This window comes from Miscanthus floridulus, chromosome 6, assembly GCF_019320115.1.
Source record: "Miscanthus floridulus cultivar M001 chromosome 6, ASM1932011v1, whole genome shotgun sequence".
In the NCBI taxonomy this organism is placed as follows: domain Eukaryota; kingdom Viridiplantae; phylum Streptophyta; class Magnoliopsida; order Poales; family Poaceae; genus Miscanthus; species Miscanthus floridulus.
This window is the reverse complement of record NC_089585.1, coordinates 105,920,769-105,946,313: the sequence shown is the minus strand read 5'-3', so window position 1 is coordinate 105,946,313 and position 25,545 is coordinate 105,920,769. Positions and strand designations below refer to the sequence as shown.

General features: G+C 45.2%; 1 pseudogene; it reads left to right on the top strand.

Moving 5' to 3' along the window:
• Nucleotides 1-9,420: 9,420 nt before the first annotated feature.
• Nucleotides 9,421-16,600, top strand: LOC136456493 (protein STICHEL-like 4; annotated as a pseudogene).
• The last annotated feature ends 8,945 nt before the right edge of the window (nt 16,601-25,545 follow it).

The following is a 25,545-nucleotide window of genomic DNA, read 5'->3' as shown; positions in this document are numbered from 1 at the left end:
AGAAGCTTGTAGAGAGGCATCCCCAGCTTGCCTAGCCGGGAGATGAACCGGCTCAGGGCGACCAAACAGCTGGTGTGCCTTTGTGTGCCCTTAACGTTGCATGTACGGCTCATGTTGGAGATGGCCATAATTTTTTAGGGTTGGCCTCGATACCATGTTCAGACATGATGTATCCAAGTAGCTTCCCCTTTGAAACCCTAAAAACACATTTTTTGGGATTCAATTTGATGTTGAACCTTCAGAGGTTAGCAAATGTTGTGGCCAAGTTCACGATCAGGTCGCAAGCTTGAGCTGTTTTGACCACTATGTCATCAACATAGATGGCTTTTGTTGGTTTTGGCTGCTCGACCTGGTTAGGCTGGTTGAGCAGGGCGATTTGATCGATGAAGCATTGTTGTATGCATCGTTGATAGGTATGGTTATGTAATAGTACAAATCATACGGGGTGATGAATGAGGTTGCGAGCTGGTTGGACTCTTTCATCGTGATCTGGTGGTAGCCTAAGTAGGTATCCAGAAAGGAGAGGATTTCACATCCTGAGATGGAGTCGACTATCTGGTCTATGCGTGGCAAAGGAAAATGGTCCTATAGGCATGCCTTGTTGAGGCCAGTGTAATCAACGCATATTCTCCATTTCTCAGTCTTCTTTTTAACAAGAATAGGATTGGCAAGCCAGTCGAAGTGGTATACCTCCTTGATGAATCTGGCAGTGTAATCAACGCATATTCTTCATTTCTTGGTCTTCTTTTTAATAAGAACAGGATTGGCAAGCCAGTCGGAGTGGTATACCTCCTTGATGAATCAGGCTACCAGGAGTTCGGCAACCTCCTCACCTATGGCCCTACGCCTCTTGTCATCAAAGCAACGTGACCTCCCATGGTATTCCTGGCATGTCAGAAGGTTTCCATGTGAAGACATCGTGATTGGCGCATAGAAAGTTGGTGAGCTCGCATTCCTATTTGGCTGGGAGCTGGGTCCCAATCCCCACCGCCTTAGTTTCCTTGAGTGGGTGGAAGGCAGTTGAGGAGGTTGGCTTGTTGCAGTCCGGGACTGCCGGAGTCAACGATTCTCTGAGCTAAGGGAGCTCGGCTGAGTTGATGATGGTAGTGGCAAGCTCATAATGCTCACAATTGCACATGTAGGCGTGTGAAAAGGTGCTACCCATAGTGATGACGTTGTTTGGTCCTGGTGTCTTCAACTTGAGATAGGTGTAGTTGGGGATCACCATGAGCTTTGCATAGCATGGCTGCCCCAAGATGGCATGGTAGGACCCTTGGAAGTCCACCACCTCAAAGGTGAGGACCTTCGAGCAGAAGTTGGCTCAGTCACCGAACATGATGGGCAGGTCGATCTGCCCTAGTGGGTATGCCTGTGTTCCTAGGATCATGCCATGGAAGAGGGAGCCAATGGGCGGAGCTCCGATCGGGGGATGCAGATGGCATCGAGGGTGTCCACATAGAGGATGTTGAGGCCGCTACCTTCGTCCATCAGAACCTTGGTGAGATGCTTCTTACAGACAATGGGGTCAATGATGAGCGAGCAGTGACCCAGTTTAGCAACGTGGGAAGGATGGTCCCTCTTATCAAAAGTGACTGGAGATTTTGACCAGCTAAGGAAATAGGGGATGACCGTTTCGGCGACGTATGCCTCTCTATAGTGCACTTTGTGCTGGCGCTTAGAGTAGATGGTATCGGATCCCCCGAAGATCATGAGGCATTCCTCAGGGTTGGGAAAGTCGTCCCCATCCTTGCCTACACGCCTCCTTTCTTGGCCGCTGCCTCCTTACCCTTTCCTTCTTTTGGTCTACTGGCCTGTCGCAGAAAGTGCTTGAGGAGTTCGTAGTCCTTGTAGAGGTGCTTGACGAGGTAGGCATGGTTGGTGCATGGACTCTCTATGAGCTTGTCAAAGTAGTTGGGCTAGCTCTGATGGGGCTACTTGCCTATGCGATCGACCATGGCGACCAAAGCGAAGTTGGCCAGTCAGCGCCGATCCTTCTTGTTCTTTTTGCCCCTTTGTGTGGAGGGGCCCTCATCTAGGTCCTCACGCTTGGCCTTGCCCTTGTCCCGGCCTCCACTAAAGACCGCTTCAACTGCCTCCTCATCGGAGGTGTGGCTCTTGGCGACATCGAGCAGGTCGTGGGTGGTACAGGGCTTCAGACAGCTGAGCTTGTGGATCAAGGACTCATAGGTTCTCCTGGAGAGGAACGCGCTGATGACATCCGCGTCAATGATATTAGGAAGGGAGTTGCATCATTTTAAGAACCTATGGATGTAATCTTGTAGGGACTCATTGGGCTCCTGCTAGTAGCTCTTGAGGTCCCAGAAAATCCTAGGGCGGACATACGTCCTATGGAACCTGATGAAGATCCTCTTGAGATCCGCCCAGTCACGGATGTTGTCGGGTGGGAGGAATTCGAGCCATGCTTGAACATGCTCCCCCACGCAGATGGGGAGGTATTGAATGATGAAGTGGTCATCATCCACTCCTTCGGCTTGGTAGGCGAGCTATAAGCCTTTGAGCCATATACCAGGATTCATTTCCCTAGTGTACTTGGTGATGTTGGTAGGCGGTCGAAAGCACTGTGCGAACGACGCTTTCTGGATGCGACGACCAAAGGCCCATGGTCCTGGGCTGTCTAAGCTAGGACTCTGGTCATCCGGTCGATGACCATGCCTAGGGTGCATTTCCCCGCTCCCCTCGATGGTCCAGCCAGGGCCCGTGCTACCTGCTCTCACCGCCCCTTGATGGATGTCATCATCACGCTGGACTTGATGCTGATTGTTGGTGACGCTGTGAGTGTCTCAGTTCGGTCCGAGGCGTTCACATATAGATGGTCAGTGTGGAGCGGGCACTGAGTCAGGACATGGTGCAGCTGCATCCTCCTATTTCACACTCGACGGTTGTAGTGGTGAGCGGATGGAGTGATTCGACTGGTGAGCCCCCATTCCTCCGGTGGGGAGAGAGGCCATGAGTTGGTGTTGCGACGTGGAGCTCTCCGCTTGTTGGACGGTGGTGGTTTCCACTAGCGCCTGGAGGTTCCGGTGGATCACCTACTCCTAGGGGTTGATAGGCTCTACAAGGCCGCATAGAAGCATTGCCGCAGTGATGATATTCTGGCCAACCCAAGCGAACTGTGGGGGATCGTTCCCCCCATCCATGATGTTATGATAGACCTTGTGGGCATGACCCTAGGTGCCGCTCGCCAGGTTACATGTGCATGGTGCAGCATGCTATGCCGAGCATGCTGATGCAGGTGGTGGCTGGCTCTGCTGCCTTTGTCGTAACTCCTCGCCATGCTCCTACATGTGCGTGAGGGCCTCTGCATGAGGGTCCGAAGGGGTGTGAGTCTGTAGAGACTCCGCAACCACCAGTGGCTATCCTAGACTATCCGCCATAGCGCACTCCTAGGTCAGAGGGTGGCTAGGTGCCATGACATCATCGATGCTGGAGCCATCGCTATCAACCTCGTCATCCATGAGGTCATTGAAAGAGGCAGGAGTGTAGCCTGCCATCCTCATGAATTCAGATGTGAGAGGGGGCGACGTCCGCATCTTTCGGAGCCCCCGTGCATTCGTGTCCACGGGAGACGCGAGGCCATAGGGGAACTGGTTGCATGGCGGTTGCGGTGGGGACAACGGGGTCCCTTCAGAGAGTCGGCGAAAGATATCAAAAAGTGAGTAAAGAACAATATGTATGTTACTCACAGTGGGGTTTGAGCCTAGCGTGGGCTCGAAGCGAAGCGCAGGTGTCTCATTGTTGAGGTCATAGGGTGTCCTAAGCCGATGGAGGGCACTCCTCCTCCGACCGGCCCTGGGACAAGTGCCTCCTCATGAAGGCGAAGCACGCTGAGCTGGTTGGCGACAAAGTGTAGGCTTCCAAAGAGGAAGGTCTAGGATGGCTCAAAGATGGGAGGAACCCATATCCCAATAGGTGGAAGCATTGGAAACTCCAGCAAGCCAAAGCAAATCATATCGCTTGAGCCCGTCAAGGCGAAGATGGTGGAAAGGTGGGCCATCCGATGACCAAAAGCGTGAACATACAGTGTCCTCCCAACGGACGGCGCCAACTGTCGATGCTAAAAGTGACCAACAAGTAAATATTTGTCATCTTGCCGTATGTTGTAATCGGATGTGGCCTAGCACTCAATGACATAGGTTTTATACTAGTTCAAGCAACGTGTCCTACGTCCAGTTTGAGTCGATCCCCGACTTTATTCCTGAGCCCAGGTGCTCAAAGTTTGCTTTGGGGGTTACAAACGAGTGGGAATAAGATGGGAGGTGTTATAGTTCCGATCGGACTCTACACTGAAGGGTTGAGAGTGATGGGAGCTCGTACGTGCGCTAAGTATTGGAACATATGCTCTATGTAGCTTTAGAGTTCTAGAGTCGTGAAGCTGTTTGAGTGCTCAGAATGTCTAAAGCTAGCAGAGAGAGAGAGTCGGAGTGACCGTCCTTATTGGGAGAGGGCGCATCTCCTTTTATAGATGAAGGGGACAGACTTATAAGTTCGAGAGAGAGAGTGTGTGTGCCCTAGTCTTGTTGCCTAAGTCGTCGGGTACAAGAAAGTTTGTCGATGCCCACAATACTATTGACGCCCAGATGCATGTGGCAGGCTCCATCGTATTCTTCTAGTATGGCAAATGTCAGCGCCTCCCATACTGTAGGACAAATGTCGGCGCCTACAACACTATTTGTGTTCTGACATGTCTGGAAGGCTGCAAAGTACCCTTCTGGCATGGCCTGATAGTACCGTCCTATAGGTGTGCAGGGTATGGTCCTCGGTATTACAGTTGACTTGAGCGCCTTACCTTATCTACTCCGCCTAATTTCTTGGGTCCTCACCGAGCGGGCGTCCCCGGTCGGTCGTTCCCAGTTGGCTTCGACCACGCCAGTCAGAGAAGAGCCATAAGCAAAGGTTCAGTGTATTCTTGGCCAGAGAAGCAGGTCGGAGTCACAAGCGAGCGTCATTGATCCCATCCTTGACCAGGCCTTCCGATCGGAGAAGTGGGTCGGAGTCAGAAGCGAGCGTTGTCCCCTCCTTGGCCATGCCTTCCGGTCGGAGACTGGATCGCTCTTTTCGGCCTGTCATTATGTATATGGGCCAGCCCAGGAGTTGCGCGTCGTTCGTAATGCCATTTGTCGAGCCGAGCATTTGCTAGGAAGCTGGCCTATTAGGAACCCTGGGTTTATGAACCCGACATCATTATTTAGATCTTCACCTACAATAAAATATATAAGATAATAGAAGACTTAAAATAAATTATAGACATAAGCAAATGGTAGCGGACAGATCACTACCTTTGTACTGAGCACCCTTCTTCTTCTTCCTTGACTTCTTTTCAACAACATTTTTTAAATGTGTATTCTTTGGACCTTTTATTACCTGAGAAATTTTAAATGATATTACACCATTTAATAGTTGTCAGGCACATTCATTTAGAGTTGGAGGAACCTGGTTTGATTTTTCATGTAGCTCACTTAGATAAGTATCTGCTTCCAAGTTCAAGTTATGTATGGCTTTCTGTAATTTATCAAGAAGTTCTTTTGATGACAAACACTTCATTGCAAGAGATGTCTGCCAATGTTTTCAAATCTTCCTTCTCAGTTCCTTGTTTCTCAATATAAAAACCACTTTTCACATATTTTGTCCATCTAGGCAGTATATATTATGATGGCAAATTGTATACTCCATTCGTATTGAAGACTCTAAGAGCATGCTTGCACAATATACCTGTACGATATAGTTGCCAATTTGAACAATTTCAATTATAGGCTACAATGTGAAGATTGAAATGTAATAGTATTACATACCTATGGATTCAAACATCCGGCAAGAGCATGTAATGCTGAAATCATCTTTGTTGAATACTACTGTTGCTCCACGATCAGACTGCATATACTTAACAAAGAATGTCAAGTTTGTCCCAACAGCTTCCAACAATTCACAAGACAATGTAAATTGTTTTTTAAACTCTTCCTCAAACTCTAAATACATTCTTCTTGTATATGATTCAGCTGTAGTATTCAACATAGGTAGATTTGGAATGTAGGTAACTAGGTTCTTTTGACATGACTTAAAATCAGCATCCAACTCATTTGCACGGAGACTAACTGCAGCCTTCTCACATTCTACAAGGAGTTCAGAAAGACTGAGTTTTCTACGAAATCTTTTCTTGAAGACATTATTCATACCTTCGCTCCTTTGGATAGAGTTCATGTCTGCTATAAAAGAGTCACGGTATACGGCAGCCCACTTTGCCCTCAAAGCATACAGGCTTGTCATCCATGAGTTATTCTCAAGATTGTATTTAACCAACAATTCATGCCATTTCTCTATGAAGTATGTCTCTTATCTATCTTCATACACACATTTCTTGAAATCTAGTAGAAACTTGTTATCCGACTCATGAATTACATGACTAAGATGTTTAGCAGCATTTAAGCAAATGTTCCACAAACAAAGATGGTGGCTTGTATTTGGGAATACATAAGCAATTACGCTTGCCATAGTTGCGTCTTGATCAGTGAAAATTGTGCTTGGGTGCTTTCCTGATATTGCTGTTAGAAAGGTTTTTAAAAGCCAAACAAATGGTTCAATAGTTTCATTAAATAGAAGCGCACACCCAAAAATTATTGTCTGCTTGTGATGGTTGGTGCCAAGAATCGGAGCAAAAGGCATTTCAAACTTATTGTCGTGTCAAATGACACAGCTTCACCAAAGCATTTGTAATCCATGATAGACTGACCATCTGCCCAAAAGAAATTTGCAGTACGACCATCCTCCTTGTCTACCTAAATTGCATAAAAATGTAGGATCCTATAGCCGTTTATTTCTCAGGTATTTAGATAGTGTTTGTGCATCATTGGCTTCTAAGTAATGTCTGCGTTCACGACCAATCTCATTATTGCAATCTATCTTAGACATAGGCATTTTGTCTTCCCCTCCATAAAACTCCTTCATGAATTCATACACTTGGGCTGGCTTCATTCTGGCTTTCCGTAACTACCCAATTAACTTCCTGTCTGCCTTTATAACCTATCATTGGGACCTTAGTTTGTGTGACTTATTTGGACTAGCAAGATAATGGTTGTGCGCTACTGCGACCTTTTGCACTGTCCAAATCCCCTCCCTGCTGATATTAAACTGAACATGAGCATCACAACCCGTCCTTGTCAGTGCGCAGCTTTAAGCATTTTGGCGACCTTGACAACCTCTGGCCTTTTTTTGAGCCGAGCAAGCTCATTAGCGGCCATGGCTAAGTTGGCGCTTGGGGTCTTGTAGACATCGTGGCTGTCAACATGGATGAATTCGTCGTCGAGGTTGCGGCGGAGTGGGCGTGGCCTCCCTTGCGAGTTGAGTTATTCTCCGTTGCGAACAGCCTCGGCTAACACAATGGTGGCCTCATTCACTTGGCGCTGCGCATGGTTGGCGCTTCTATTGACACGAGCTGCGCAGTCCTCGTCGGTTTCTCCATCATGTGGAGGACTGTCGATGTTGACATTAAAAATCCTGCCGCCTCGGAAGGGTGGAAAAGGAGGTTGGACGGCAGTGGTTTTGACGACAATCTTTGTAGAGCCTTGGGACTCAGAGTCTGGATTTTTCTCTAGGATGGTGTGGAGGGATTCTTCGGGATGTTGGCCGATTTGTAGCATATTGATAGTCGGTGAGAGCTGGTCGACGATCGGATCGATGAGAGGATAGATGTCTCCAATCTGGTCGACAAAATTGTCCCTTAGGGCATCCTGATGGATGGTGGCCATATCCCCTAGAGTTTCCTGATCGGCTTCCGATAGATCGGAACTAGAAGGTGGTCGGTGCCAAACCGGAGTGGTCAGAGTTGATTCTGTGAGGGAGAGGTAGTCAGCGAGCTTCTGGCCGACCTAGTCGATGGATGCGATCAGATCGTCGTTGCCGACCTGCTTCCTCAAGTAGCGGGGCAGCAGACGGCGAGTTGTTGGTGAAGACGACCTCAGAGGCGGTTCCGAGATCGGATCTGCTGTTGCAGGCGTTGGTGTGGTCGGCGCAGAATCAATCTGCACCGACTTGAAGATCTCTCTGTCTCCGTCAGCATTGATGACCCAAGAGATCGATCCGACCGTAAAGATCTGGCCGGGCCTGGAGAGGGCGAAGAGCTTGAAAAGTGTACCATCTTGTTCATCATGGAAATAGCACGCACTCCCTTACCTGACGCGCCAACGGTTGATAGAATATCGTCGACAGTCCTCCGAGGGGTATCCCATGAAGGTAGATTGATCGGCGGAGGTGCATGTAATCAAGAACAAGAAGGCAACAGAGACACAAGAGTTAGACAGGTTCGGACCGTCAGCACTACGTAATACCCTACTCCTGTGGTCTGTTGGTTTGTATTGGCTATCGTATGATATTGTGTGTGTTTTGAGGGGCCCCTACCCGCCTTATATAGCCGGGGGATAGGGTTATAAGTCGGTTAAATCTAGGAGATAATCGGTAATTAATAATAGGTTACTGGAATCACGGGATCGAGCATATCCTAACAGATCTCGTAGCATCTTCAGGATATCACCCTTGATGTCTTACGGCATACGCCGAGCAGCACCGTACACCATAAGTTTTTGTCTTGTGGGCTGAGCTACCTTTGGATGTAGCCTATGTCTTTGTATTGTGGGTACCGAGGACCATACCCCCACAAATACCCAACCTGTGTTATGTGATCTTCGTCTTCTCCACGACAGCCATGACTACCACCGACGGTGTCAATTGGTACCACACATGGAGCCTCCATTACAGAAGATGATGCCATCAGATCAACAGTTGCGACATCTTCTTGGCCTCCAACGTCTGCCATGGAGGCTGCTTTTGGACGGAAGCGACGGCAACGGCGTGCAACTGCCCACACTAGCTAGGCCTCGATGCGATCTGTTAACATGTCGTGCGTGAGAAGAGCAGACTCTAAGGAGCCGAGCCATCCGAGCCGTCTGTGATTTGTCTCCAGCTGAGGATTACGACCGGTGACACGCGGCGAGCATCAACCAAGGGCACGCACGCGAGACGACGCCCATGGCGCACCCAGGGATAGTTTACTCCACTCCATTGGAGTCCGCGGACGGTAGACCGCAGCCAAAGGCCACGGGCCACGGCACATTCTGTGCTTGTTTAGTTTCTAAAAAGTTTTTCAAAAAGTGCTACAGTAGCCATCACATCGAATCTTACGATACGTGTATGGAATATTAAATATAGACGAAAAAAAATAATTGCACAATTTGGTTGAAAATTACGAGACGAACGTTTTAAGCCTAATTAGTCTATGATTGAATACTAATTACCAAATAAAAACGAAAATACTACCATAGCTAAATTCCCAAAATTCACGAACTAAACCCAGCCTTCTCAACCAACTATTGTTGCCGCCTTCCGCGGGCGACGCGAGAACTGCACACCAGCAGCGCTCCAGCCTCCAACAGCAAGCGAAACAGTGAAACGCTCCCGGCCCCAGCTGCTTGTTATGCCGAACGAGACGGGGCATAGCTTTGGGCTCTGCTGGGTGCCCGTAGCGCCGTGCCGCCATGCCCGCCGCACATGCGCGGACCCCAGGGTCCATTGCCCTCGTGGCCCCGTGCCGTGCTCTGGCTTCCTCCTGAACTCCCCTGCCCCCGACGCCTCGGGCGCGAGCTCCGAAATCACCGCCCGCTCCCACACCCGGCACGAGGCGGAGGCCGGAGGCCACTCGCCACCCACCCCGTCACACACACCCAGCTGACTCGCCCTGCCTCCTCCTACCTCCGTCGCTCTTCCCGTGAAACCCTCCAGGATCCAACGAAAAAGGCGAAATCTCCGAACCACACCGCCATAATCACACACACGCCAACCGGCGGCCTAGCGGACGCGGCCGTCCTTTTTCTCACCCCCCTTGCGCGTCAGTAAGGGCAAGGCAGTGGGTACTGGGGAAGACAGACACGCGCCGTGCCGCACCGCAATGCCGGCGCCCGACCGTGCCGCGGCGGGGAGCGGTGCCGGGGGCCACCTCCGCGGCCACGCGCACCTCACCAACTGCATCCACCTCCGACACCACCACGGGCACGCGCACGGTCACGGGGGAGCGGGAGCGGGAGGCGCGTCGTCGTCGGGCCGGAGGCGGAGCCCGGCGTCCGTGGCGTCCGCGTCGCTGATGCGCGACCTTATCGCGCTGCAGTGCTCGCGATCGCTCCGGGACCCGTCCACGCGCCGCTCCGTCGAGTCGTCCAGGGTGGCGGCCGACCCCGACGCCGACACCGAGGACGACGCAGTCGATCTCCCCGCCGCCACCAAGTCCCGCCGCAGCGCCGGGGCGCTCAAGACGCTCCTGGACCAGCTCGCGGAGAACCCCCACCCCCACCAGAAACCCGGCCGACGCCCGCCCCGCCGGTTCAAACGCCGGGCCGGCCGCCGCGCCACCGCTGTCAGTAAGCCTCCGGACCGCACGGCCGCGCTCTCCGTCAACTCCAGCTCCCAGGAGGCCGTCTGCGGCAACAGATACCTGTTCCATGGCGACGGCGGCGGCGACGACGACGACGGCGGGGAGGAGCTGCTGCAGCATTTGCCGCAGGACTCGCGCAACGTCTGTGGCATTCCGTGGAACTGGTCGCGTCTGCACCACCGCAGCAAGTCCATCCTCGACATGCCCGGCCGCAGCCTTTCGTGCGGCCTCTCCGACTCCAAGTCGGCGGCGGGGCGGAAGTCTGAAGAAGCCGCCGCCTCAGGTGGCCGCGTCAATGCCTCGCGTCCCCTTTTCCCCGTTAAGTCCGAGAGGTTGGCCTCGTCGACCAGTTGGGACTCGGACGCGCTGCCCCTGCTGGTTGAGGCTGCCACCTCCGGTGCTCGCAACCGCATTGGCGCCATCTCTGGAAGCTACTCTGGAGAGCTTGGGATTTTCTCTAACCAGACCAGCGAGATGGATTCCGACCTGCTGTCTGAGTCTCAGTCAGGGCAGAAGTCACAGGCCTCGCAGCATGGCCGTGGGCGTCACCGTAGCCTGACACAGAAATTCGCACCAAAGACGTTCAAAGACGTTGTTGGGCAGAGCTTGGTGGTGCAGGCGCTGTCGAACGCCATCCTGAGGAGGAAGATTGGTTTGGTGTATGTGTTCTATGGGCCGCTCGGCACGGGCAAGACTTCATGCGCCCGTGTCTTTGCCAAGGCACTCAATTGCCTCTCCTCTGAGCACCCCAGGCCCTGTGACTCTTGCACGTCGTGCATCGCTCACAATCTTGGCAAGAGCAGGAGCCTGATGGAGATTGGGCCTGTTGGCAACATCGACATGGATGGCATTGTGGACGTCCTCGATAATGTGATGCTTTCACCAGCTCCATCACACTACAGGGTGTTTATATTTGATGACTGTGATACGCTGCCAACTGACACTTGGAGTGCTATCTCTAAAGTTGTGGACCGGGCGCCCCGTCGTGTTGTGTTTATCCTTGTTAGTTCAAACCTTGAACTTCCTCATATCATCCTGTCGAGATGCCAGAAGTTCTTTTTCCCAAAGCTGAGGGAGTCCGACATTGTCAATACATTGCAGTGGATTTGCACCAGCGAGAGTCTAGATGTTGATAAAGATGCACTGAAGCTAATTGCATCCCGTTCTGATGGATCTTTGAGGGATGCCGAGATGACTCTTGATCAACTCAGTTTGCTGGGGCAAAGGATTTCCTTGTCTCTTGTCCAAGAATTGGTAAGATATCTCACAAGCATTACAGTGTCACTGTCATCTATGTTTTTTTTTTGCCCACGTTACTCTGCAATTTCTATGGCTGAATATAAATTTCTGGAGGATTTTACGGTCAAGATCTTGATAACTTTAGTGCTGCTGAAACATGTCATATAATTTAATTAAATAGGTAGTAGTGTGCAAATTTGTTTCCCCATATATCTAGTATTCAAACGTCTTTTAAAGTATGGACAGATGCAAATTGCAAGCACTACTATCTTACTGGTGTATTCTTATTTCTGTGCTGAACTAAGGTAGTAACTGATTTTGTATCCCTGTGTCAGGGACCATAACTCTGTTTTCATTTAGTTCTCTTCATCATCTGGTCTACTCTGACACAATAGTTCCCCATTTGTTTTACAGGTTGGCCTGGTGTCTGATGATAAACTGGTTGATTTGCTTGATTTGGCACTATCTGCCGATACGGTGAACACAGTGAAGACACTACGAGACATCACAGAAACCGGTGTTGAGCCTTTAGCACTGATGTCTCAGCTTGCCACAATAATTACTGATATTCTTGCTGGTTCCTATGCATTTACTCGAGAAAGGCCCAGGAGAAAGTTCTTCAAATGTCCTACCTGTAAGCAATGTTCATTAGCCACAGTATAGTTCAAAACGTATTGTTTTCCAGCATCACTGTTCTCTTACGATAAAATTCTGCATTGGCATAATCTAGTTCCTTTTCTTTTGCCATGATTTCCAGTGTCAAAGGAAGATATGGAAAAACTACGCCAGGCCTTGAAAACACTATCTGAAGCTGAAAAGCAGTTGAGGGTTTCTAGTGACAAGACAACCTGGCTTACAGCTGCTCTGCTTCAGCTTGCTCCTGATAAACAGTACCTGTTGCCTAGTTCATCAACTAGTACAAGTTTGAACCATGGTGTGCTGATTGGTTCGTTTCCTGATAGGGGTATAGGGAGGGCCTCAGCAGTTGAGCATAAAGGTAACCTGGCAGGCACATCTTATGGGGAAAGGAGAAATGTTGAACACACAGAAAATGGTCATGTGTTGTCAACCAGTTCTCTCAGAGCAAATGAGGGAACTAAACACAGAAAAAGGAAAATGAAATGATCTGGCAAGCTGTGCTTGAGAGTATCCAATCAGATACATTGAGAAAAATGATGGCTAAAGAGGCCAGGCTAAACTCTGTCAGCCTAGGCACAGGTAAGGTTCTCAATCTGTCATCCATATCAGTTTTTGCAATCATCACAATTTGTCCAAGAATAAATTTCCGTAATTCAGTGCTTAATATTCGCAAAAAAAAAAAGAGATTCAGTACTTAAAACAGAGAGGAAAAGCTCGTTTAGAAATATTTTGTATAAACAGTATAAAAGGACATTTTAACCAAATTTTTGCTTGCTTTTGTTAGTGGTATTGGTGTTTCTAGTAACTCTTGGATTTTTTCTGAAGTAAGATGCAGTACTCTTGCTTTTATCTCGGCTCTGAACAAAGTATCGGATATCTATCATTGGGTTTATCATTATGGCATCCTTTTTAAGTGTAGGAATACAAACATTATAACTTTACTGCTGAAGTCAAAGTGTATGGAAGAAAGCAGCAATGTAGAAGCATGTAGCTAGCTAAGCTCATAAAATTCTATTTGTACTGTTTTAACTTTTTACTGTTGTTGCTTTGCACATATATTCTAAACTGCAATGCCTCTGATAGTGGTTAATTGGTGTTCTCAATCTCAATCCGTACAACTTTATGTGCTCTTTCACTTGAGTACTTGATGCAAAGTGTTGCTAGATTGTCTTTCTAGCAGATCATTTTCTAACATCAGCTTCCTTTCTTCCAACAGCACCAACAGTGCAACTAATATTTAGCTCACGTATCAATAAGTCCAAAGCCGAAAACTACAGAGCTCAGATTCTGCAGGCATTTGAGTCTGTTCTTCGTTCTGCTATAATACTTGAAATCCGATATGAATCAAAGAATGACGCAAAAGCAGGTCATGCTTCATCAATGTCTCCTTACCCTGAGAATGACTCCTCCAATGCGACACTGAGGAGGACCTTTACTAAACATAGTCCACTCTCTTCTGGAGGTGAGAATCTAATTACGAGGCTTAAAAAGGATAGTGTTGTGAAGGGAGCTATCTCTAGTAAGACTAGATGGATGCAATCTGATCCCCACATATTAACAGAAGGTGAAATAATTGAAGTTGGACCTTCTCACATGCATTGGCATGCTCAAACAAATAATGGTGCTCTTGACATAAATGAAAGAAGAAAGGAGAATGTATGGGAGGAAGAAGCTTTGTCATCACCAAACCAAGAGAGCGTGACTAATCGAAAAGGAAGAAATGGGAACATACAGCGTCGACAGAACAGCATAGTAAAAGGAAAGGTATCTCTTGCTCATGTTATTGGGAGGGCAGAAGCTTGTTCTCAACGAGGAGGCTGGTCTAGACGAAAAGCTATATCGATTGCTGAAAAGCTAGAGCAAGAGAATTTGTAAGTGTTGTTATCCTGCAATCAATTCAGTCAAACTTTTATATAAGAACTCTTGCTTGTGTGTTTTCACATTAGAAATAAAATAAATCTCGTATGAAAAAAGTTCTGCCAACACCCAACGGTCTCATAATAATTTTCCTGAAATCACAAGGACCATTAAACATTTAGGGGTCAATACTCCATACCATTGTACCAGACATGTTTTGACTCATTTGTCAATTGAGGTTGTGCATTTGTATTGCATGTTTCTCACCGGGAAAGTATTTGTACGCAGGAGGTTGGAGCCTAAATCGAGTCTACTTTGTTGGAGAACGTCAAGGACTCGTCGGAAGGTAATCTTTCATATTTGGTATTATATCATAATCTGTGGATACCCCAATGAATTCAGTGTTACTGGGTCGAAACTTTCATTTTAGCTTGTATCAGCTATTTTCATCTCTGAGACTCTGACTCGTTTACGTATTAGTCTGGCAAAAATCGAGACAACTCATTTTGCATATTAGTCTGACAAAATTTGGGACAACTCGTTTGCATATATTCTAAAAAAAGAAACTTGTCTGAAAAATATTGTGGATGTATCGAACAGACCATGGTTAATCATGTATTTTCACTGGATGGTACTTAAAGTCTGGATAGTTCCATAGTCTCCTTTCACCTGAACATGTACGTGGATTTGATATATCCTTAGTTCGGTCATTTCTAGTCAAAATGACTCTTTAAAGAAATAGATCTTAGTCTTGTCACGAATTTGTTTAAGTAGAAGAGTACCATACTACCATGCCTCTAAACAGATTACCAAGTGCCAAGGGAGAGGAACATTCTGGGACTCTTGATTCTGAAGAGAAGAGAATTGGTGTCATCTTGCATGCATGCTAAATTGATTTCTGCCATCCTTGTGGGACTTTACATCTCAATGATATGGCTGCAGAGTGTAAGCAAGTGAAGATTAGCATCTGTTTATGTATACTCCTCTGGTGATGGCAATTTTATAGATGGTATTTTGCCAAAATTGTGGTCAGAATTATAATAGCTTTTCGAGGTTTTGTGTGGCTGCAACGGAGCAAGTGAAGATATAGTGCTAGTTGATGAAAGCCGGAACATGAGTGAATCAGAAACTGGAGTTATAGCGGGAGACTTTGGAGTCCGAAGGTTTTAGACTCAGTAGAACTAAAACTGAGTATATAAGATGTGACTTTGGCACTACTACTCGGGAGGAGGAAGATATTAGTTTGGAAGGTCAAGTAGTGCCTAGGAAGGATACCTTTCGATATTTAGGATCAATGCTACATAGAGACGGGGATATTGATGAAGATGTTAGCCATAGAATCAAAGTAGGGTGGATGAGATGGCGCCAAACATCTGGTGTCCTATGTGACAAAAGGGTACCACAGAAGCTAAAAGGCAAGTTTTATAGGACGGTGATTAGACCTGCTATGTTGTATGGTGCAGAATGTTGGCCTATGAAAAGACAACATGTTCAACAGATAAGTGTCGCGTAAATGCGTATGTTGTGTTGGATTTACGGTCATACAAGAAGGGATCGAGTTCGGAACGATTATATACGTGATAGATTAGGGGTAGCACCAATTGAAGAAAAGCTTGTCCAACACCGGTTGAGATAGTTTGGACATGTCCAATGGAGACCTCCAGAGGCACCGGTGCGTAGTGGAATCCTAAGTCAGGATAGTAATGTGAAGAGAGGACAGAGGAAGACCGAAGTTGACTTAGGTAGAGGCAATAAAATGAGACTTGAAAGGATGGAATATACCTAAAGACTTAGCCTTAGATAGGAGTGCTTGGAAAACAACTATTCTCGTGTCTGAACTTTGATGGCTTCTGGCTTCTGCTGGGTTTCAACTCTAGCCTACTCCAACTTGTTTAGAACTTAAAAAGCTTTGTTGTTGTTGTTGTCGAAGGTTTTATAGGTAGGTCAGGATAGCATTAGTAGTCAAAATGTTCCGGAGAGTCTGAGTTTCTGGCCAATTGCAACATAGCATTTGAAATCTTGCTTGGCTTAAAATAGAGTTGTGCTTGATGATTTTACCTTCTCCCACTAATTCAATTATTTCCCCGCAGCTCTCGTCAATTAAGGTCAGGAATCGAAGGTCACACGCTATATCAAGGCTCATATTGTGCGGAAGATGCATTTCGACCAAATCTCCAAGATAGAAGAATTTGAATAGTAGATTTTACAACCTGTTAACTTAGCATTCATAATTTATTCCGTCTGTACCTTGTAGGCTGTAGCCATGTCAGTTTGTAGATCCTTTTTTCTCTCTCAATTCTGTATATTTCTTGACATGTAAAAAACGATGATATAAGTGGCATAGCAAATTCTTCTGTCAAAATGCTGTGTAAATTTTTTATAGGCAGACCAGAATAAAAACTTTGTATTCGGAAGTCTCTAATAAATGTCTTTGATCTCTATGGACACTGAACATTATGTCGCATGATTGGGCTGTATTTTATTAGACTTTCCACTACAGCGCCAGTTATATGCTGAATAATTGGAAAAGGGGAAAAATAACTGAGAATTTTTTCCTCTTTGAAACAATTTGAAGGTGACAGATAGGGTTTGACCAAGCTACCAACAGTTTTGTTTTAAAAGTAGCCCGTAAGTTATCTTCTTCTATTCTTTCTTGGGCCTCAGTTTTGTGTCCATGTGGGATCTGTAATTCTGAGTTGGAAAAAGTCTCCCTGAACGTCTCCTTAGTTTGATTTTCTTCATCTAACTTCAAAATAAGACATTTTACTTGCTTGAACTCTCAAACCGTTCAAATTACCTCCTTGTCCGTGGTTTGGAGTGGTTTTGAAGATGGTTTTATCTTTATTAGTCAAACAAATGATAAATACTAGGTTTTTAACCATAGAAAATATCTCTAATTAAGCTTAATTTTTTTTAAAAAAAAATCTACAGACAGATTGGGATACACCAAGTTCAAATAAAATATTAATGCTTAGAGCTCACGATAATATCTTTTAGATGCTTAAAAAATAGATACAGCTCTAGGAAAATGAAAAAATATCCAGAAAAAAACTAGAAAATTCTTAAAACATTCTAATCGAGGTATAAACGTGTCTTAAAGTCTACCACAATAAAAAAAACATAATATGCAACCAAGACAAATGCATAGCATGAATGCATTCAACATTAAGTACGCTGCATTCATGCTAGTTGCATCTCATATTTTCGCCGTGAAATTTTTTAAAACACGTTTATACACCGATTAGAATGTTTTAGGAATTTTCTATATTTTTCTAGATATTTTTATCTATTTTCCTATATCTAAATGTTTTTTTAACATTTTGAGATATTTTCACGAGCTTTAAATCTTTTATTTGGACTGGCGTATCCCAATCTATATATAGAATTTATTGGGAATTTTTAAAGCATAATTTCTATGGTTTAGAAAACCTTATCAAGCATACACTGAACTTTTTACTAAAAAATATAAAAACTTGCCTTCGAAACCAGGTCCAAACCAGGGCGTAGAGGTAATTTGAATGGTCTCGGGAGTTTAGGGGGTAAAACTGGTTTTGAAGTTCAAGGAGAAAAAATAGATTACGACTATAGGTCAAAGAGGTATAATAGACTTTTTCCTTCCGAGTTGTAACCCCAGTGGGAATGCCATCTTTTAGACAATCTTGCAGGTCCATGGGCCGTGACTTCAGGATGGTGTGCGTTTGCTTGTTCTTGAAAAAAATTCATAATTAATTCTATCAAATATTTGTTGAATTCTATTTTTCACTCAATTGTCAAAAAATCAGATATGACAACCCATCAACTATGGAAAGCAGGTAGTTACCTCATTGACTTCAATTGAAGTTGTTTTTGGCTGACATGGCATAAATGTGGCATTTGTATAGAATGGCTTTGACACATCATTTATTGACATGACATCTAATGAAAATAGAAGGGTAAAGTCCCATTTTCAACATTTAACTATATATACTTATTAAGGTAGTCCGACTTTCAACCCTAAACTACAAAACTGGACACTAAACACTCCCTACCTATCAAATCCGGACAAACACAACTCCACACAAATTCTACATCATTTTCATTCCATGTAACACCCCCGGTGTTTATCACCAGTTAAGCAATGGGTTTGAGCTCAAACATGACATGTCAAGTGGTAATCAAGGTGTCAAGGTCAAATCTACAGGATGGAGCTCTAACTTAAACTTGGGCCACGCAAAATTGCTTACATATGGACCCTTGTTAAGATTATGCAAGAGTAATGCTAAACATGCTTATTCCATGTACATTACATCCACATGCATCCATCTAGACCCGTGGAAAAGTTTCATGAAGTTTGGAATAAAAAAGTCACATGAAATGATAAGTCATATCTTTGCATGAAATGCTTTATCAAGTGACTGGAAACATATGAAGTCAACCAAACCTTGTAACCTTGCTCAAACAACTCTAATTGAACTCTACAACAAAAGTTATGAAGGGTTCGTGTTGAGCGAAGGTGGAGAAAATGTCCGAAAATAATGGAAACCCTATATTTTATAGCAGAAAGGACTTTGCGTTGACCATGAAATAAAGTTGACTTCTGAACCAGATATGAGGTTTGACCAAAAATGAAAGTTGAAGAAAAGTTTGTGTATAACAAACTTTGTTAAAGGACCAAGTCATGATTTAGCTTCGAAATAGATCAAAATAGTGCTCAAAGTATAAGAGAAAAAGCTGAAATCAACCCGACCGTGTTTGCAGTCCGGATTTCACCGACATCGACGTTGACATCCCGCGTTCTCCAAATTTTGTTAAGCAACTTGAGTTAGTCCAAAAATAAAAGTTCAAGGTTATGTTATGGAGAAGAGGATGCAAAAGGTTGCACTAAGTTTGATCGAGTTTCGACCTCCGAAAGCGAGTTTCCGTGATTGCTGTTAACATATTGACACTATCATCTTGGAGCTTAATTATCTGCTGTTACATAGCTCAAATGGCCGGGCACCTTATATAGAAATTGTAGAGCATTATGTGGGCTGCAACTTTTCTTTTGGGCCCATGTCCAAATTTGGCCTACAAATGGCCCAAATTGGCTCCCCACGCTGATCGCTTTGCTGCCCGCCACGTGCTCGGTATAACGCCTCAATGGGCGGCGCGTGTCCAGGGCGTGGCCGCCATGCGCAGAGCACTCCCACCATGGCTGACACACGTCCAAGCGTCGTGCCACGCGCTGCCTCATGCCCTGCTCTTCCTAGCTGAGCGCCCGAGCTGCCCAGCGCTCATTCGCTCGCCCTCCCATTGCCCTCTCGCTCCGACCGCGCGCCTGCTCGCGTGCCAGTGCACGGCCGCCATGGCCGTCGTGGCCGAACTCCCTTGCGCCACTGTTCCTTCTCCTGCAGCTCTCCAGCGGCGCCACCGTGAATGCCTACGTCTCCGCGACCACCTCCCCAAGCCCTAGGCCGAGCCGTGACCACCGAGTGCTTGCCGTCGACGAAGCTGCCGCTGCCGGCAACGCTGGCCTGGCGAGGCTCTGTTGCGGTGCTGCTGCTGGCTCTAGCCGGCCAAGGCCAGGGCTAGGCGTGGCCACGGCGGTCCACGGCCAAGCCCCAGCACGCCCCTCTGTGGCCGCCGACGCCCTCCAGCCGGCCGAGTTGGCCGCTGGCCGGCAACAGAGCGTGCTCTGTGTCCGTCTGTGTGTTGGAGAAGAAGATGGACCTCGCGCGGCAATAAGGGAAAAGGCGGGGGGTTTGTGAAGACTAGTGACTCCTGTGAACAGTGCCGAAAAGGATCAATGTGTTCGTATTTAATTTGTGTTTTCCGTAGGGGCCCCGATGCAAGATTTCAATTTCCTTGTTTTCTCTGGTTTTTACAGATTTGAATGCTACACTTTGAAAATCCATATTAATTAGTAGAAAAATCCTAAAATAACAAATGTGGACTTTTTGGAATCCTTGCGAAATTCTCTATGCACTAGATCTATAATATTACATGTTTTACTTTAAAGGTTTAGCTGTAAAAATAGATTTAGGAAGTTAGGTTCTTAATGCTAGTCATGTCTTGTTCTTTTTATAACTGCAGTTATTTTACTCAAATAAATGTGAAATTTTTATGGAGTGCTCATAAGGTTATTGTTGTTGTCTGGTAAAAATTTCAGAAGTGTAGGATTTATATTTTAAGAGTTATAAAAATAACAAATGTACTGTATTGCTTTGCTCCAACCCTGAATAGTCCTGCATGCTTGAATTATTTGGCTTAGTTAAGTTATGAATCATGACTTCATGATACTACATGAGTTGTAGTACTTTTATTAAGATTTTCAGAAAGCTAAATATCATGATTTTTGGTTAAGTAGATCTTGAGTTATACTTGCTTAAATATCAGTGGCTGTTTCTGCCCAAACTCTGACAGGGTTATCCTTGTTGGTATTGTGGGGCCTTCTTAATTGTAGAATTTGCTTTAGGTGTTTACAACAAAGTTGTTTATAATTTGATAAGATTTCTAAAAAGTCTAGAACCACATTTATTGGATATGTATAACTCCATTTATAGCTGTTTAAAGTGGCATGTCAGTTTCTGTCTATGTTTTGGACAGAGATGCAATTATTGGATTAATTGACCCTTCTAACTGTAGAATCATCTTATGATGATAATAAGAAAGTTATAGATAACTCATCTAACTAGCTTGTGTTAAATTTTCATGGCAGGTGGCCAAGTAGTTTGTGAGTTATGACTGTTCTAAGTTGGTCTTTAGAAATTGTAGCTTTCTCGAATTTCTGGACCAGCCTTGATAAATGTGCCTGTTTAACCTTGTTAACTTTGGAATCATGCTGATAGGTTTAAATATGAATTGTAGACAATTTCATAAGATTTCCAGAATGTCTTCTTGCAAGTCATTTGGATTTGTGTAACTTCAGTTATGCTTCTCTGAAGTTGCAATCAGTTTTATGTCCATGTCTGGACAGGTCTGAAACATCTACATGTTTGACCTGTTTAACTTTGTAATTAGCTTTTTATGTAAACATCAATCTTGTAGACAATTTCTATGGATTTTCATAAAGTCTTAGATCATCCTTGTGGGATGTTTGTAGCTTAAGTTATGTTTGAAACAAGTGACTGTTTGCTGCTGTCCAAATCTGCTTGTATCTAGAATTGTTTGCTTCTACTTGCTCTTGTTTGTATGATTGCAAATGGTTATCTTTGACACCTAGAGTTAAGGTAGCAGGCCTAAAATGTTTTGCTAAATTGTGAAGTACTTGATCATGTATAGCTAGCTGGTTGTATGACATGCTTATGTGTGTATAGTGTAACATATGCTTGTTTAGTATGCTTGTTGCATTCCTTCATGTGTATTCTTTATGTTCATGCATCTGCATCTATGCATCTCATCCTAGGTACGCTAGGTACAGCACGTGGACGTGGAGCGCATGATGTGGAGACAGACGATGGTGTAACGGTGGGCTGTCCAGAAGATGGAAGAACCCCTGAATGCAAGTGCTAGGACCTGAGATGTCACCAGGACGGTGCAACCTAACTGAACTGACTTGTGTCGGATCCCAGGCAAGCCCCGGAGCATTCTAAGCCTCCCATGTTTTTACAAAGATCTTGAGTATCTTTTATTGTTGATGATGCATTAAGTATAGGAATTGGTTGGAACCAATTGTTGCATTATATCCTTACCTTGTCCAGATAAAATCCTATGAACCCTAATTAAGTGTAGGATCGAATGATGCTTAGCTATGCTTAGACCGGTAGAAGTCGGGTGATTTCCTGTCACCTACGAGATGTAGGATGAGCTCCGATCACGGTTGGCTATAATTGCTATCATGGAAAAGAACCATGTGTTAATAATGAAAAGAGACCGGACGGGATGATGGTAGTGCAGCAACAAGGCATGGAGGTCTTAGGTGTGAATCTATCCCCGTCTATGTCATTTAAGGACCGATTCACTGTACGTCCTCATGTCATGTTGAATGCATGCTTATCACTTAGTTGGCTGGATAACTCGTTCCGACCACGAAGCTGAGTAGCTCAACTCAGGCCGAAAGACCAAGAAGTGAAAGTACGCACCCTGGCGGTAGTAAGGATGTGCGGGGAGCTATTGTTGTAAGTCCAAGGTGAGATTGACCACCTGGCAGAGTAGACTCCCTGAGGGTGCGGCGCTGCTCGGAGCCGCGATTCCTGAGATGTACCAAAGGTGACCCGAGGAAACCCTTGATCAGGTGGATTGGGTGAGTGTTAGGAATACCCCTCTAGCTAGATAGGAATCGATTCGAATCACCGTCTCTCCCAGATAGTGAGAACTTGACTGAGCAGCGGCAACGTAGACTCACTAAATTTAATGATATGGTTAAATGATGATGATGATGACTATGATAATGAGCCATGAATTACCTGATATGGTTATTATTGTTTGCAACTTAATTAAGTGATTGATTAGTATAGGTGCTAATATAGATGGTAGGTAATGGCTAAAAGTCGCTGCTAGTATAGGCGGATAATGATTATGATTACTCAAGCTTTTATGCAAAAAGGTTGTCAGCTCAGCTCCATCAAATAAAGCCTTGCATAATCCTTGGTGTCACTTTATTTCTGGTTTACGACGGGTAAGTCTGGCTGAGTACATTCGAGTACTCAGAGTTTATCCCACCATGTTGCAGGTGAAGTTCTCGGCCTGTTGAAGATGGTGGATAACCGCCGGTGGGCTCGGTGATTCTATACTTACTTCTCATCTATATGCTTTTGTCGGATGATGTCACTTATGCTAGCAATATATTTGGAACTTATATTAATGTAATCATTGGAAATCACTTATGCTAAGTGGTTTTAAAACTAAAACTTGTACTATTATTTGTGAATCCATTTGTAATATTATTTTCCGCTGCAACCCTGTGTATGTGATGTGTATTTGCTTAATCCCGCGATCTTGGTTGTGATGTTGATTTACCGAGGTCTTTCGGGACACTCGGCGGACTACCGGGTTTATATGAGTGAAAGTATGCGCGTGTCAACGTGTTAGCGGGGACAGCCGTACTTGATCTTGTATAAATTGGGCGGTTCTGTTACAGCTGGCATCAGAGCAAGATTAAGCATAATACTGTCATGTACATTGTTTTAAAAACAAAGTTTTGGTTTTAAAAAGCCTATTTTAAACTAAAACTTTAGCTACAGGCAAATTTATCAAAACTAATTTGCAAAACTATGCTAGCGACATCCTCCTTTATGCCCAGTTAAAGACTATTAGGTGGCTATCTAAGTACTAACATGGGGGTTTTTACTTTCGTCGTCCATACGGCGTGTTATTGTATGGATGCCATTCGCTTGAATGGTAATGTATGGATCAATTGTCTCTACGCCCAGGTAAGTGTGAGTTGTGAGAGCATGACCGTCCCACTGTCGGTCTAGAGGAGAGTTAGCTGTGGTTACTGGAATATTTACATGTTACACACATGTATATATGAAGGTACTTAATTGCGGGTATATCTGTCGGGTAGCTATAGATATCGAAGTATATACGTCTAGGGATGTATATATGGAGAGTATCTTAGTTTACTGCTTTCATTGTGTGCTTATTTATCTCTTGTGGGGATGGGCTGCAATAAATTTGCCTACAGGTACGCTAACCACGAATGCGTAGATTGAATGTAGCTGACGACTAGATATATATCGAGAGAGTACATGTTATGCCACCGACATAGGACGTGATTGCCACCTTAGGCTGGCAATTTTGTGAGGACGAATAGGACGAGCATGCATCATGATTGTGCTTGTGCATCAATATGCTTCCCTCACCTTGTTCTAATGCTAAGTGACTTGTGATCAATGTGATGTTACTATTTTCCCTGTGTGAAGCTAGCCAAAATGTCTTGTCCCATGCTGCTTGAATAGCTGTGCTTGAAGATAGGATGTGATTAGCTTTGCCTTGTATGTTTGCTTCCAAAGGAAATAAAAAGATAACGATACCTTACTACCATGTTTGCATGTTTGTGTGTAGTGGTGTTGTTGTAGGTGACTACTTGTTAGGTGTGGATGCTCGTTATCTAGGTAGTGCCGTAGTTGTCACCCTTTTGTCCTCGGTAAGCATATGAGTGTGGAAGAGTGCTATCCTAGAATAGCATCCAAGTTTTGGTAATCTCATGGTTGTTGTCACCCATTAAGTTCTCTCTTAGGAGCCTGAGCCTATACACGTGGTTGCTAGCCTTGAACGTTGCGCTACGAAGACGTTATCTATGCCTTTGCTTGACCTTAGGCCCAAGCTTAGTTCCCTTAAATGCTTGCATGTGTCGTGGTTGTCCCGCTCCTATGTGGGAGGACCTTGCTCAAAAAAAATTCTTGTTGGACTTCATTGCTCCTTCTCCTACAGATGATCTGGTGCAACGTTAATCTCTATCTACCCTGGCTTTGGAACTTTTTCCTCGTAGATCCTGTCATTGCTTTATCAACTCAATCCCTAGTCAGTGCATTGGCTATGTCCCTTGAATCTCATTTATTTTGCCTCCAACTCTTTCAAGTCCCTAGATGTTTATCAGTCTTGATCTCATGTTGCTGCTCGACAAGACCAAATCTCATGTTAATCTTTATCTGGTAATCACTTTGATGGACACGAGGCGTATATGGAAATTAGGCCAGAGTCCCTTGCTCAATTGTCTTCGGTAATTAAGCTATGTTCTCTTGCGCTATATTTTGATCTTTGGATCACCTCCTTGTTGACTCCTAACCTTGTGACTACCATTGTTTGCTATCCCTCCTTTTCATGGTGCTTGCTCCTGTGCAACAAAAATTGTGCCACATGAAAATTATTTTGGGTTGTATGTTCAGTAATGGTGCCACGATTAGCGATCTACGGTGCCGTGATGAAACCGAGAGCCTCCTGTGGGTGCACACACAAGGCTGTGCTGCTCGGCACGCGCTGGTATCGGGGTTTCTAGTCATGGTCCATTGCAGAACTGCACCGAGGTGTTATTTTCATGTGAACCCTTCCTTGGTTATCTCTCCATATCTTATCGAAGATACATATATCAGACCAAAAGTAGTAGAGCTTCCTTTTGAAGTCACAAAAAGGATAACCTTTGTAGAACTGGTCACCGACATAAACATTAACAGACTACAAGAGGTGGTAGACAAGTGACTCCACTTGGTTGTCCCTATAATGATGTCAGTCATCTAGTGAGCAACTTATGTCGTCCCTATTGGATCAGAAAGGTACCCAACACTTAATGTTGGACAAGTTATCAATCTAATGATAATGGATGGCGATATCATGTGGTGTAACAGGTCACCGGGTGCTAATGAACCTCCCGTTCAAGTTCTTGATCTGTAGGTGCATGATGGCCATACAGTTGAAATCAACCATCTCTAGTGTGACTCCTTATTTGCAGACTTCGATGACGACCGTCTGTTTGTGCCTTG